At 41.0% G+C, this 14154-nt stretch overlaps 1 protein-coding gene across 2 annotated transcripts in view; it reads left to right on the top strand.

Annotated features, from left to right (window-relative positions):
- The first annotated feature begins 1260 nt into the window (after window positions 1–1260).
- Window positions 1261–14154, top strand: part of LOC138314937 (uncharacterized) — a 40195-nt gene continuing 27301 nt past the window's right edge. For both annotated transcript variants that reach the window (XM_069255584.1, XM_069255585.1), the window contains exon 1: window positions 1261–1333. The gene's annotated coding sequence lies outside the window, so the exon portion shown is untranslated. The remainder of the gene's footprint in view (window positions 1334–14154) is intronic.

The following is a 14154-nucleotide window of genomic DNA, read 5'->3' as shown; positions in this document are numbered from 1 at the left end:
AGAGTGCGTTAGTTACTAACTAAAGAAAAATTAATTTGATTTTCAAATGAAATACGTTAGATCTACTTAACATCATGTATCGTCGGAGACCCACGGGTGATCGGACTACACTACGCTACACTTATCAACGTTAACGTTAGTGTAGGCCTATATATCGCCTGGGTTACCGAGGATGAACGTCATGGTAGGGGAGGGGGGTGTTATTTTCAGAGTTTCGAATAATCTTTGCGGTTGCATAGATCTGAAGACTAAAGTTAGGCCTAATTAATATGAAAATTATATTCGATTTCAAGTGTTAGTCACAATAATAATGAGCATACACCCACCCTTCCAAGAACTCTCCAATAGTGAAGTGGAACTTTTTTAATAAATGCACACGTAAATGATAATTGATGTGACACGTGTTCTTGATGTTTTAGGACTACTCATATTATGTTAGCAAAAACCTACTATCTGTAAACAAAAATATCATTAAGTTTTTATCAGGGGCGTATTCAATATTTCAAACGCAGCAACTTAATTTCTAAATACTGAATTTGAAATTTGGTGATTTAGGGGCCAAAATGAGCCATTAATCTACCATATCTATCATATAAATGATTGTAGATCTACATGTTTTACACGAAAGTTACAATGATGAAAAACGCCATATTTTGAAAAAATATCAGTGATTTTATATCGAATGCAAAAAATACTATGCAAACAAAAATGAAATCAAATTATTGTGGGAATTAAACGGCAAGTGTAATGCATATCTATATACTAATTAGATTCGATAGAGCTATATGTGTGACAAGTACAAAAACATGTAGGTTACATTGAACTTTTAAATGTCTTCTACTACATGTATGCTACTTATATGTATTTTCATAATTGTTCACGTTGTCAACTTGTCATTAATCAATTCAGTTTGCACGACAACATTTTTTCACATAATACGCTGTACGAATTAACAGAGATTTAGATAGTATATTTGATTTAAATCTCTGGAATTAATAAGAAGTGAAAAACGATACAAAAACTTGTATTGGAATGAATAGTAGAAAACTCTCGTCTTAGCTGTCGTAATAAAGTATCAAATAAAAAAAAAGTGAAAACATAAATAATTTAATGTATGGCGTTGATAAGATATTATCGAATTAATTGATACGTCTTTATTACTGTACATGTTCAGCTGTACCAATCTTTTAATCACGAGATCATAGTATTTCGCAATGAGAGAGTATTACAGAGTAGCGTCCCTTGCGAAGAACTCTCTACTGTGTATTTATTTTGAAGGCGTATGTTAGCCTTCTGCTTGGAGAAAAGATTCAGCGGCTGAATTAAAGAAATGGTAAGAAATTTCAATATGCCAACATAGTTACATAGAACAGTACGTTACGAAATTGCTAAATTTGGGTTTACACCGTAAAATTCATAACAACAGTTACTTTAGTTCGATGAGTAACTTGTCAATAATTTGACATTTCGATTTCCTCATTGATGTTGATACGAAGTAACTGATCAGTTGCCATGGAAACAAGATAGTTTACGGCACATTATGTACATACCTACAACTTAAAGAAATTCAGATGACTTAAACTTTTCTTGTTTTCTGTATATATTGTAAAGATATTTTATAACTATACAGTAACGTTATCAGAAATCTAATCTTGGAGATTTTAGGGTTACAGATTTTTACCTCCTTTACTTTTCACAAGGACGTATATGAGAAGGATAAGTCTCACTGGGTTTTGGGGAAGTCCAAGGCAGGCGCTTTTGTGTTTGTGCACTGACCGTGACGTTGGGCGACGACTGATTTTCCTTTGATATCCGCCGGCGCAGCCTTTGATGTAGCTTGTGGGTGCGAGGGTTACCGTCTTACTTTCTGAAGCGGGGCCGTCATTTCATGAGCTGTCGATTATTTTTAACGAAAATTTAAGACATATCCTTTAAATATTCCGTCTTTAAAGCAAGTAATATACGTTGTGAAATTTAATAAACTTTACAATGGTGTTTCGTTTGACTCGATAAGACAAGTATTTGTTGAGAAAAACGGTTTTTATTCCCGGTTCATAGGCGTCTCGCGTGGTGTTTAGTAATGTAAAGAGACAGTCACGAATCCTTCTCACTTATAAATCCTTGCTTTTCAACAGACTTAAAACTTACTATTTTGTTTCCCGACTTTCGCATTGTATGCTCGGATCTGTGATTTTTATATTAACACGGTATATATTTAAAGGTAGGTTTCACCCAAAGAAATATAAAGTTTATGAAATTGAAATTTATCCTGTTCATAGATATGATCTTCAGATCATTTTCGATGCATACAGCGAACAATATGGGTGGTCAATTGACTAGCTTGACCAGGAAAATACTCCTCTAAAAGTAGAGCGAAGTCAAGCTTTACATAGAACATGACATATTTTTTTCCAAAACGAGGCCAATATTTTTTTTTTACAAAATGAAGCCGCATCAACAAATGTTTAGTTAAAAAACAACAAATGGAAGTAGGATGGATTGTTTATATCCTACATGACATATGATCTATAACACTTCAAGTTACTGACATACGCTCGCTAGCTTAGTAACCCAACATACATGTAGTTAGACTGCTGCTGTATGTGCGCTGGCATATGTGTTGAAATTTAACTCACCACGTGCAACCCAACCAAACAGAATCCGGGCGAGTTCCGCTTGAGATGTGGCTTCTTTTTCTTATATTGCTACATGCCATCTCTGAGTTTCATACCCTAGAGATATCTTAGGATGCTACCGATTCCATTCTAATTTCCTACTCTTTGATGCCGATTCTGATACATGGTTTTTTCTCACACACTTTCGTTCAGCCATTTTGTTTACTTTTAGTGTGTAACAAGGGGCATCCCCGAAACTTCAACAACACAATCCATCACAGCTTCATTTGCATACAATCCTGTCAGCCTGACGATCGTAATAAATCAAGGATTTCCTTCAATTTTGTATTCAAGACACATTTGTTCAATCTTGTACGCATTAAGAAATTAAATTGAGGTATTTTTAAATGTTTTTTCACTTTTCTTCCGTTTATTGGATTTTACAAAATAAATATTTATTTGGTTGAGTGAAACCTACCTTCAAATGTACTGCTTGAACATATTATGAAAAGCTTTGTGAATTTTTTGTGCAGCATTTTTGTGCAAAGTGATCTGGTACATTGTACTGCTATAACACTAACTTGTTAATGTTCAGCTCTAATGGTAGTAATGCTGATAAAATTTCTCTCCAATACTTCAAAGGGATATCCTTTGGTTGCTGTGAAAATAACTGCGGCATGCAAATAAATGTTGATAATTTGGAGCAATGAAAAAGCTGGAAAGCAACTGATATTTCATGATATTTTCTACTTAGTACCGGTACTAGAAAAAGAATCAAACATGGATCTGTCAAATGGACAATCCCTAGGAAAGGTTCTGGCTGTCAACCCTCGGCATTGAAGTCTCCAGTTGACAATCCTAAATGTTTCACACAGATTAATATTAATACTTTATATATATATATAACCTCAGATGGGTCTGTCAAGTAGATATATCTCAACCCGAGTAAAAGATTTCCAATTTTCTGTATTTCCAATGTGTGATAGCATGCTTATTAATCTTATATGGAGTGCTGAGTATATCAGCATCTAATAAGTGGATTCTGAGATATAAAAACAAAGTATTTTAAGTATATTTTACTCTCGATTAGTACATGTAGCCCTATGATTTTGATGTTTAACACAAAAAATGCAACAAAATTTGATGTCACAATTACCAGCAGATGAGACTAATCTATGGTAACTAATGTCATTTACAGTCTGCGGAAGTAATCCATGAAGCTCCATAGACAATTGGTCTATGGATATTTCAAATTGCATAGACCCGGAATAATTTCCATAGACCACAATTTTTACCTCATTGAATGCTTGGTTAAAATAATAAAAAACTCTGTAACTTTTCAATGTTATTTTACTCATATGTTTATTTACTGATTATAACAACTGCATTATTTGGGTTATTTGCGATCATAGGTCTGGTTAAGTTATTAACACAAATTTATAGGCGTACCATATTTATGATACATGAGCAATGGAATTTGCTTAGACATCAGGTCTACACTACTAGCGTTTTGCATAGACCAACAAGTTTTCCTGTAGCCTTGACCTATCGGTCTATCATTACATTCGCACACTGCGTTTACCCATGTTAATTGGTGTCTGCAAACGGATATATATTACAAAATACACTCTGGTTATTAAGTTAAGGTTACAAGTATTCTGTTATTACTGAAGTTCATCAATTCTACCTTGGTATTGCCTAATAACAACAAAACACCGTGATGACCGACTTTGCAAATTGTATAGTTCATATGTAACAGGATAGGATAAACATCAGCATCCAAACCAAGGTTGAAACTCCTCTAAAAACTAACTGCACGTTCTGCTTACTAAGCTATTTGAGTCACTGACAATCCCATTCCACTACATTCTTCCCTTTTTTCTGGCTATTTCTGCAGGTCTCTGTCTCCATTTCTATCCCTATGAATAGACAAGTGAAAAGTTAGCATATCCATAATCCCCCTTCTGAACATTATTTACAAACATCATTCCAAAGCTTAAAATGAGTTGGATTAGTTACAAGGTAAGCTTATTAATTTTCCAACAGGAGAGGCATATTATAACTGGGGACAGAATTGAACCTGAGACCTTTGACCAGCTGCTGGATAATTGGAAGATTAAGCTAACAGTCCAGTTCAGCGTTATGGTACTAAGTTTACTTGTCACCTCCTGTCTTGTGGCTTCATGTCTTGTAGGCTTTCTGTCTAGTGGCTTCATGTCTTGTAGGCTTTCTTTCTTGTGGCTTCATGTCTTGTAGGCTTTCTTTCTTGTGGCTTCATGTCTTGTAGGCTTTCTGTCTTGTAGCTTCATGTCTTGTAGGCTTTCTGTCTTGTGGCTTCATGTCTTGTAGGCTTTCTATCTTGTGGCTTCATGTCTGGTTGGCTTTCTGTCTAGTGGCTTCATGTCTTGTAGGCTTTCTGTCTAGTGGCTTCATGTCTTGTAGGCTTTCTGTCTTGTGGCTTCATGTCTTGTAGGCTTTCTGTCTTGTGGCTTCATGTCTTGTAGGCTTTCTGTCTTGTGGCTTCATGTCTGGTTGGCTTTCTGTCTAGTGGCTTCATGTCTTGTAGGCTTTCTGTCTTGTAGCTTCATGTCTTGTAGGCTTTCTATCTAGTGGCTTCATGTCTTGTAGGCTTTCTGTCTTGTAGCTTCATGTCTGGTTGGCTTTCTGTCTTGTGGCTTCATGTCTTGTAGGCTTTCTGTCTTGTGGCTTCATGTCTTGTAGGCTTTCTGTCTTGTGGCTTCATGTCTTGTAGGCTTTCTGTCTTGTGGCTTCATGTCTGGTTGGCTTTCTGTCTAGTGGCTTCATGTCTTGTAGGCTTTCTGTCTTGTAGCTTCATGTCTTGTAGGCTTTCTGTCTTGTGGCTTCATGTCTTGTAGGCTTTCTATCTAGTGGCTTCATGTCTTGTAGGCTTTCTGTCTTGTAGCTTCATGTCTGGTTGGCTTTCTGTCTTGTGGCTTCATGTCTTGTAGGCTTTCTGTCTTGTGGCTTCATGTCTTGTAGGCTTTCTGTCTTGTGGCTTCATGTCTTGTAGGCTTTCTGTCTTGTGGCTTCATGTCTGGTTGGCTTTCTGTCTAGTGGCTTCATGTCTTGTAGGCTTTCTGTCTTGTAGCTTCATGTCTTGTAGGCTTTCTGTCTTGTGGCTTCATGTCTTGTAGGCTTTCTGTCTTGTGGCTTCATGTCTTGTAGGCTTTCTGTCTTGTGGCTTCATGTCTTGTAGGCTTTCTGTCTTGTAGCTTCATGTCTTGTAGGCTTTCTGTCTTGTGGCTTCATGTCTTGTAGGCTTTCTGTCTTGTGGCTTCATGTCTTGTAGGCTTTCTGTCTTGTGGCTTCATGTCTGGTTGGCTTTCTGTCTAGTGGCTTCATGTCTGGTTGGCTTTCTGTCTAGTGGCTTCATGTCTTGTAGGCTTTCTGTCTTGTGGCTTCATGTCTTGTAGGCTTTCTGTCTTGTGGCTTCATGTCTTGTAGGCTTTCTGTCTTGTGGCTGCATGTCTTGTAGGCTTTCTGTCTTGTGGCTTCATGCCTTGTAGGCTTTCTGTCTAGGGACTTCATTCCTTGTAGGCTTTCTGTCTTGTAGCTTCAAGTCTTGTAGGCTTTCTGTCTTGTGGCTTCATGTCTTGTAGGCTTTCTGTCTTGTGGCTTCATGTCTTGTAGGCTTTCTGTCTTGTGGCTTCATGTCTTGTAGGCTTTCTGTCTTGTAGGCTTCATGTCTTGTGGCTTCATGTCTTGTAGGCTTTCTGTCTTGTGGCTGCATGTCTTGTAGGCTTTCTGTCTTGTGGCTTCATGCCTTGTAGGCTTTCTGTCTAGGGACTTCATGCCTTGTAGGCTTTCTGTCTAGGGACTTCATTCCTTGTAGGCTTTCTGTCTTGTAGCTTCATGTCTTGTAGGCTTTCTGTCTTGTGGCTTCATGTCTTGTAGGCTTTCTGTCTTGTGGCTTCATGTCTTGTAGGCTTTCTGTCTTGTAGCTTCATGTCTTGTAGGCTTTCTGTCTTGTGGCTTCATGCCTAGTGACCTTCCTATCTTGTAGCCTTCCTGTCTTGTAGCCTCCTTCCTGTCACCTCCTGTCTTGTGGCTTCAAGCCTTGTAGGCTTTCTGTCTTGTGGCTTCATGTCTTGTAGCCTTATGTCTGGTGGCTTTGTGTCTTGTAGCCTTCCTATCTTGTAGCCTTCCTGTCTTGTTGCCCCCTTCTTGTCACCTCCTGTCTTGTAGCCAACTGTCTTTAGTTGTTTTCTGTCTTGTGCCTTCCTATCTGGTAACCTTTTTAGCCTTCAAGAGTATCTTGTAGACTCCTTTCTTTTCATTCCTGTCTTGTTGCCTCTTGTCTTGTCTTTTCCTTTATTGTATTGTCCTGCTTTCGTCGAGACCGAGACATTTTTGTCTTACAGATATTGTTTTAGTGTGTTTTTTTGCGCTTGTTGACTCCTTAAGATTAGTTTTCTAATTCTTTATCCATGCATGTCATTACAGTATATTGATTTGTTAGAACTGATATATATTAACATATATTGACTTAGTACATGTATCTGGGAATCAATTGGTTCATGTTATTCACAGTAAAAAGTCAAATACATAAGGATAAAACGTTAATCTGTCCTTTTATTATTTTTTGTTTGTTAGTTTCCCAATGCTTTATTTTGTCACCATCATCGATAGCCTAGAAAGGCAGTATGTTTTCCTTGCTGTAGCGGTATTGTCATCAACACAATTACAATAAAGTCTGTTTTTGAAAATAATACTTAAAGCAAATTGCACTGAAACTTGGACAACTTACTCTTTGGGACACATTGTCTGAACACATTGACAAAGATTTAAAAAAAAATCACCTGTTTTGGGTTTATAAACACAGAATTTCTGAGTGAATTTGTGTTAATCTATTTCACTAACATAACTGAAACTTAGTAAATATATTTTATTGTATCCATCAGAGCAATCAGAATATATGGACAAAGATTTAGGAATGTATTTATTCCATCGGGTTCTAATAGTTGTGCTGTGAAAAGTTCAAACTGTTACTAAGATTTGGTCAGGGTTTACACAAGGGATCAATCTTAGTGAAATTAAATTTTTGTCTTTTATCAAATGGAATTTTCAAATTTGTTTCGAAATTGGATAGATAAAGAGAAATGATAACACCTAATTTTTAGGTCACCATGACCGAAAGTCTTTTGTCTAGCTGTCACCATCATGCCTTTACATTTCCTTGTAAACACGATAACTCGTGTAAATATGCACTGAGCATAATGAAACTTTGTATATAGACTACCAGATCTTGAATGAGTTCTAAAAATTGGTTGGATTCAACTCTAACTGACGGAGTTCAGTCGTTCGCCCTTTGCAATACTAAATATTACTGGATCTTGTAAACAAGTTAACTTTTGTAAATATTTATTGAGAATAAAAATATGTTGTGAAATTTGGATTTATGATGGAAATATCTCAAACAAGTTTCAAAATTAGCTTGAATCAGCTGTAACTGAAGGAGTTATTGGAATAATGATTATTGTTATACCCCTATGAAATAGTTCCTATATAAACTCTATTGCCAAAAATGCCAATAAATGAACTGTTCTGTCGAGCGGTGAAAAGAACTGTTAAAATCGACTGTTAAAATGTGCTGTTGGACCGGAGTGACGTCACACCTATAATTTGTGACGTCAATGCATTGTTTTGAGTCAATGGGTATAACAAAACAGTTATTGACTGGGTTTTCGGGCAACAGATGATTTGTGGGACCCTCACACAAACTGTTGCCTCGGCCTTCGGCCTTGGGCAACAGTTTGTTTTCGGGTTCAACAAATTATCTGTTGCCCTCAACCCAAGTCAACAACTGTATATTATTGGACCATGTGAACACGATAACTTTTGTAAGTATTCACCAAGAAAAGTAAAACTTTGTAGTTAGTCTAGCACTGCAAGGATCTCGAATGATTTTGAAAATTGGATGGATTCGAATATAACTGATGGAGTTGCTGCCCTTTGCAAAATTGATTGAACATTATGTATGCAGACTAACATTAAAAAGATCTCAAGCAAATACGAAAATTGTTCTTATTCCATCATAGCAACCGTAACATCATGGATACAATAACTAAAAAAACCATTCATCGTAGTTTATGATTTTTAGGTCATCTGACCCGAAGGGTCAGGATGACCTATAGTCATCATGTTTCGTCCGTCGTCGTCCGCCGTGCGCCGTGCGCTGTGCGCCGTCCGCCGTGCGCCGTGCGTTAACTTTTCACATTTTGAACTTCTTCTCAAGTTCTACCAGTGCGATTAGGCTGAAACTTGCGTGAAATGATCCTGACATGGTCCCGACAAAGTGTTGTTATTTTTCGGGTCGATCCGAAATCCAAGATGGCCGCCACAGCCGCCATCTTGAAAACACATTTTGAACTTCTTCTCAAGTTCTACCTGTGCGATTTGGCTGAAACTTGCGTGAAATGATCCTGACATGGTCCCGACAAAGTGTTGTTATTTTTCGGGTCGATCCGAAATCCAAGATGGCCGCCACAGCCGCCATCTTGAAAACACATTTTGAACTTCTTCTCAAGTTCTACCAGTGCGATTTGACTGAAACTTGCATGAAATGATCCTGACATGGTCCCGACAAAGTGTTGTTATTTTTCGGGTCGTTCCGAAATCAAAGATGGCCGCCACAGCCGCCATCTTGAAAACACATTTTGAACTTCTTCTCAAGTTCTACCAGTGCGATTAGGCTGAAACTTGCGTGAAATGATCCTGACATGGTCCCGACAAAGTGTTGTTATTTTTTGGGTCGATCCGAAATCCAAGATGGCCACCACAGCCGCCATCTTGAAAACACATTTTGAACTTCTTCTCAAGTTCTACCGGTGCGATTTGGCTGAAACTTGCGTGAAATGATCCTGACATGGTCCCGACAAAGTGTTGTTATTTTTCGGGTCGATCCGAAATCCAAGATGGCCGCCACAGCCGCCATCTTGAAAACACATTTTGAACTTCTTCTCAAGTTCTGTCGGTGCGATTTGGCTGAAACTTGCATGAAATGATCCTGACATGGTCCCGACAAAGTGTTGTTATTTTTTGGGTCGATCCGAAATCAAAGATGGCCGCCACAGCCGCCATCTTGAAAACACATTTTGAACTTCTTCTCAAGTTCTACCGGTGCGATTTAGCTGAAACTTGGGTGAAATGATCCTGACATGGTCCCGACAAAGTGTTGTTATTTTTTGGGTCAATCTAAAATTCAAGATGGCCACCACAGCCGCCATCTTGAAAACACATTTTGAACTTCTTCTCAAGTTCTACCGGTGCGATTTGGCTGAAACTTGCATGAAATGATCCTGACATGGTCCTGACAAAGTGTTGTTATTTTTCGTGTTGATCCGAAATCCAAGATGGCCGCCACAGCCGCCATCTTGAAAACACATTTTGAACTTCTTCTCAAGTTCTACCGGTTCGATTAGGCTGAAACTTGCGTGAAATGATCCTGACATGGTCCCGACAAAGTGTTGTTATTTTTCAGGTCGATCCGAAATCCAAGATGGCTGCCACATCCGCCATCTTGAAAACACATTTTGAAGTTCTTCTCAAGTTCTACCGGTGCGATTTGGCTGAAACTTGCATGAGATGATCCTGACATGGTCCCGACAAAGTGTTGTTATTTTTTGGGTCGATCTAAAATTCAAGATGGCCTCCACAGCCTCCATCTTGAAAATACATTTTGGGATTAATTTTGCGAAAAAATTATACGACACTCGTGTTGGTTTATGATGCGGGCGCATTCAAAATCGGCCGAGCCAACAACCTTAAGGCCCTTGGGCCTCTTGTTTGAAATAAAATTTGTTGAAAGAAATTGAAAATGATCCTGACATGGTCCTGAAAAAGTGACACCATATATAATTAATTTTACTATTGCCAAGGTAGTCAGATGACCGTTAAGGCCCTTTGGGCCTCTTGTTAGCTCACCTGGCCCGGCGCGTCGTCCGTCGTCCGTCGTCCGTCGTCCGTCGTCCGTCCGTCCGTCAACATTTCCTTTAAATTGCTACTAGTCATAGAGTTCTGGATGGATTGTAACCAAATTTGGCCACAAACATCCTTGGGGGAAGGAGAACAGAACTTGTATAAATTTTGGCTCTGACCCCCCGGGGGCAGGAGGGGCGGGGCCCAATAGGGGAAATAGAGGTAAATTCTATAAATCGCTACTTGTCCTAGAGTTCTGCATGGATTGTAACCAAATTTGGCCAGGCACATCCTTGGGGGAAGGGGAACAGAACTTGTATAAATTTTGGCTCTGACCCCCCGGGGGCAGGAGGGGCGGGGCCCAATAGGGAAATAGAGGTAAATCCTATAAATCGCTACTTGTCCTAGAGTTCTGCATGGATTGTAACCAAATTTGGCCAGAAACATCCTTGGGGGAAGGGGAACAGAACTTGTATAAATTTTGGCTCTGACCCCAAGGGGGCAGGAGGGGCGGGGCCCAATAGGGGAAATAGAGGTAAATCCTATAAATCGCTACTTGTCCTAGAGTTCTGCATGGATTGTAACCAAATTTGGCCAGAAACATCCTTGGGGGAAGGGGACCAGACTTGTATAAATTTTGGCTCTGACCCTCGGGGGGCAGGAGGGGCGGGGCCCAATAGGGGAAATAGAGGTAAATCCTATAAATCGCTACTTGTCCTAGAGTTCTGCATGGATTGTAACCAAATTTGGCCAGAAACATCCTTGGGGGAAGGGGACCAGACTTGTATAAATTTTGGCTCTGACCCCTCGGGGGCAGGAGGGGCGGGGCCCAATAGGGGAAATAGAGGTAAATCCTATAAATCGCTATTTGTCCTAGAGTTCTGCATGGATTGTAACCAAATTTGGCCAGAAACATCCTTGGGGGAAGGGGAACAGAACTTGTATAAATTTTGGCTCTGACCCCTCGGGGGCAGGAGGGGCGGGGCCCAATAGGGGAAATAGAGGTAAATCCTATAAATCGCTACTTGTCCTAGAGTTCTGCATGGATTGTAACCAAATTTGGCCAGGCACATCCTTGGGGGAAGGGGAACAGAACTTGTATAAATTTTGGCTCTGACCCCCCCGGGGGCAGGAGGGGCGGGGTCCAATAGGGGAAATAGAGGTAAATCCTATAAATCGCTACTTGTCCTAGAGTTCTGCATGGATTGTAACCAAATTTGGCCAGAAACAACCTTTGGGGAAGGGGAACAGAACTTGTATAAATTTTGGCTCTGACCCCCCGGGGGCAGGAGGGGCGGGGCCCAATAGGGGAAATAGAGGTAAATCCTATAAATCGCTACTTGTCCTAGAGTTCTGCATGGATTGTAACCAAATTTTAGCCAGAAACATCCTTGGGGGAAGGGGAACAGAACTTGTATAAATTTTGGCTCTGACCCTAAGGGGGCAGGAGGGGCGGGGCCCAATAGGGGAAATAGAGGTAAATCCTATAAATCGCTACTTGTCCTAGAGTTCTGCATGGATTGTAACCAAATTTGGCCAGAAACATCCTTGGGGGAAGGGGATCAGACTTGTATAAATTTTGGCTCTGACCCTCGGGGGGCAGGAGGGGCGGGGCCCAATAGGGGAAATAGAGGTAATTCCTATAAATCGCTACTTGTCCTAGAGTTCTGCATGGATTGTAACCAAATTTGGCCAGAAACATCCTTGGGGGAAGGGGAACAGAACTTGTATAAATTTTGGCTCTGACCCCAAGGGGGCAGGAGGGGCGGGGCCCAATAGGGGAAATAGAGGTAAATTCTATAAATCGCTACTTGTCCTAGAGTTCTGCATGGATTGTAACCAAATTTGGCCAGAAACATCCTTGGGGGAAGGGGAACAGAACTTGTATAAATTTTGGCTCTGACCCCCCGGGGGCAGGAGGGGCGGGGCCCAATAGGGGAAATAGAGGTAAATCCTATAAATCGCTACTTGTCCTAGAGTTCTGCATGGATTGTAACCAAATTTGGCCAGAAACATCCTTGGGGGAAGGGGACCAGAACTTGTATAAATTTTGGCTCTGACCCTCGGGGCGCAGGAGGGGCGGGGCCCAATAGGGGAAATAGAGGTAAATTCTATAAATCGCTACTTGTCCTAGAGTTCTGCATGGATTGAAACCAAATTTGGCCTGGGAAACATCCTTGGAGGAAGGGGACCAGAACTTGTATAAATTTTGGCTCTGACCCCCGGGGGGCAGGAGGGGCGGGGCCCGATAAGGGAAATAGAGGTAAATCGTAAAAATCGCTACTTGTCCTAGAGTTCTGCATGGATTGTAACCAAATTTGGCCAGAAACATCCTTGGGGGAAGGGGAACAGAACTTGTATAAATTTTGGCTCTGACCCCCCGGGGGCAGGAGGGGCGGGGCCCAATAGGGGAAATAGAGGTAAATCCTATAAATCGCTACTTGTCCTAGAGTTCTGCATGGATTGTAACCAAATTTGGCCACAAACATCCTTGGGGGAAGGGGACCAGAACTTGTATAAATTTTGGCTCTGACCCCCCGGGGGCAGGAGGGGCGGGGCCCAATAGGGGAAATAGAGGTAAATCCTATAAATCGCTACTTGTCCTAGAGTTCTGCATGGATTGTAACCAAATTTGGCCAGAAACATCCTTGGGGGAAGGGGACCAGAACTTGTATAAATTTTGGCTCTGACCCCTCGGGGGCAGGAGGGGCGGGGCCCAATAGGGGAAATAGAGGTAAATCCTATAAATCGCTACTTGTCCTAGAGTTCTGCATGGATTGTAACCAAATTTGGCCAGAAACATCCTTGGGGGAAGGGGAACAGAACTTGTATAAATTTTGGCTCTGACCCCTCGGGGGCAGGAGGGGCGGGGCCCAATAGGGGAAATAGAGGTAAATCCTATAAATCGCTACTTGTCCTAGAGTTCTGCATGGATTGTAACCAAATTTGGCCAGGCACATCCTTGGGGGAAGGGGAACAGAACTTGTATAAATTTTGGCTCTGACCCCCCGGGGGCAGGAGGGGCGGGGCCCAATAGGGAAATAGAGGTAAATCCTATAAATCGCTACTTGTCCTAGAGTTCTGCATGGATTGTAACCAAATTTGGCCAGAAACATCCTTGGGGGAAGGGGAACAGAACTTGTATAAATTTTGGCTCTGACCCCATGGGGGCAGGAGGGGCGGGGCCCAATAGGGGAAATAGAGGTAAATCCTATAAATCGCTACTTGTCCTAGAGTTCTGCATGGATTGTAACCAAATTTTAGCCAGAAACATCCTTGGGGGAAGGGGAACAGAACTTGTATAAATTTTGGCTCTGACCCCCCGGGGGCAGGAGGGGCGGGGCCCAATAGGGGAAATAGAGGTAAATCCTATAAATCGCTACTTGTCCTAGAGTTCTGCATGGATTGTAACCAAATTTGGCCAGAAACATCCTTGGGGGAAGGGGAACAGAACTTGTATAAATTTTGGCTCTGACCCTCGGGGGGCAGGAGGGGCGGGGCCCAATAGGGGAAATAGAGGTAATTCCTATAAATCGCTACTTGTCCTAGAGTTCTGCATGGATTGTAACCAAATTTGGCCAGAAACATCCTTGGGGGAAGG

The sequence above is a fragment of the Argopecten irradians genome, chromosome 2, assembly GCF_041381155.1.
Source record: "Argopecten irradians isolate NY chromosome 2, Ai_NY, whole genome shotgun sequence".
In the NCBI taxonomy this organism is placed as follows: domain Eukaryota; kingdom Metazoa; phylum Mollusca; class Bivalvia; order Pectinida; family Pectinidae; genus Argopecten; species Argopecten irradians.
The sequence above is the reverse complement of the archived record's forward strand: the minus strand, read 5'-3'. Positions and strand labels throughout refer to the sequence as shown.